This window comes from Physella acuta, unplaced genomic scaffold (assembly GCF_028476545.2).
Source record: "Physella acuta isolate Inbredline_101_S28 unplaced genomic scaffold, ASM2847654v3 ptg000007l, whole genome shotgun sequence".
Taxonomy (NCBI): Eukaryota; Metazoa; Mollusca; class Gastropoda; family Physidae; genus Physella; species Physella acuta.
In genome coordinates, this window is record NW_026731527.1 from 398,017 (window position 1) to 399,956 (window position 1,940).

The window sequence follows — 1,940 nt, forward strand, 5'->3', positions numbered from 1 at the left end:
CACAATTAGAAAGAAACCTACGTTTAGGATTAGAAGGTAATTATAAAAAACTTTTTTTTCGATGTAAGTGAAATTGGTTTTTTAGTTATTGTGTTAACACAAGCAAACACACACACACACACAGACAATATTTCAAAATTGTTTTTTTTTAACTCAGGACGATGTAAAATGTTGAGATTTTTTAAAATCTTGATTTCAATATTTTGCACGAATACCCCTCCCCCTTATTTTCAGAATGCAAAAAAGTAAAACTGATCTCATTCGCATTTTTAGTGCACAACAAATTAAACTAAATTATCTCTATTGCATTAATAAAACATGCATATAACATTTAAAAAAACAAAACAGCATACAAATATTTCTTCATCCACAAAATGAAGCACATTTTTAAAACTCTTGAGAAACAGATCGAATGACTGTAATTTTATTTTATAATTCTTCTTCCGTAAAATGATACCTATTTGCTTTTATTATGTGTAGTTAATATACTGTTTACTCATTTTACCCGTAACATATGGTACAGTTTTAGTTTTATATTTTGAAATTGTTTCGCTATCAAAAAAATTACAATAATTATGTTGCATGAAGTATTTTTGAAAATTGCAACAAAAAATATTTTAATAATTTTATATTGCAAGTTATTGAAAGTTGTTGGCGTTTGGAAATTAATTATATTTTTAAATTTTAAATACATAATACTAACAAAACGAGCAACACTAATGCTAACGTATTAATAAAATGAGCTTTTTCATTTAGTGTTTTCTTTATCTGAATTTAAATTTAAATCTTATCATGTCTTCAAGAAAACAAAACCTATAAGATTCTGAAATAGAGATAAATACCCAACTTTCAGACATACCTGAGGATGTGCACTACATTTTCTATGTTATAATCAGTGACTGTATTATTGGGTATGTTTATTATATTGTGTTTTACATGAAGCTGCATGAATGTAGAGTACCTGGCTAACGGAAGGACTGTCTGAGCGACTAGTCATGTATTTTTCCATGCTTTTGTGAGATCGCTCATTGACGTAAGGGGAGAGAAAGTTGTGTATAAAATGTTGAGCGCAAGGTGAACTAGGTGTGCATGCTTGTGATTGTGTAGTAATTTGTAAGATGTCATATATACTAGTTCATAAATAAAATATATATAGGTCTAATTTTAGCTATAAGCCAGTTCACAAGACACGCAACACAACAGAACGGACAGTCCCGCTGTAACTTGAACATTTTCCAAGAAATTCCAATGAATTCCAGGCAGTATAATGAGCAGTGAATCACACAGTGCCAGCATAGCAAGCCTATAAATACCGAGATTTGTACTGAGAATTTTATGAGAAAGTAGTGTTATATATATTTAAAATAAAATGCAATTACGTGGCTCTGTGGCGCAATGGTAGCGCGTCTGACTCCAGATCAGAAGGTTATGTGTTCAAATCACGTCAGGGTCAAGTTAATTTTTGTTTGTCAATATTAATTTTTAGCCTGAGGAATGTTGTCTTTGTGGTTCAAAAATAAAATAGTAAAAAATCAGACACAATTTCTGGATTCGGAAATATAACTGAGATTTCTATAATTTTCATGCCAAATTTAAGAAAGAGAACATTCAAAATTTGTTTTATCTCGTTTATAATTTTTCCTATCACTTTTATTGTGTTTACAGATGTTATTAATGTTGGGGACTCAATCATATGTGCTTATCCCATGGTTTTAACAAGGTCAATAGATATAATTACATTATAGTTTTGTAATTATATTTGATCAACCAAGACTTGGACATGAATACTGTGTCATCCCCTTGTCTTAACAAGGCAATTCGTAGGAGATACTTATAAAAAAAAAGTTTATTTACCAAAATGAACGCAAATAATGTGTGAATAGTACAACACAAAATGTGCACATGATAATGGAAACATTGATTATATTTTTCCAAGAAAA

General features: G+C 29.6%; 1 non-coding gene across 1 annotated transcript; it reads left to right on the forward strand.

Annotated features, from left to right (window-relative positions):
• Positions 1–1,381: 1,381 nt before the first annotated feature.
• Positions 1,382–1,453, forward strand: Trnaw-cca (transfer RNA tryptophan (anticodon CCA)). Its single transcript has one exon. It is a non-coding gene; the product is annotated as a tRNA-Trp (tRNA).
• The last annotated feature ends 487 nt before the right edge of the window (positions 1,454–1,940 follow it).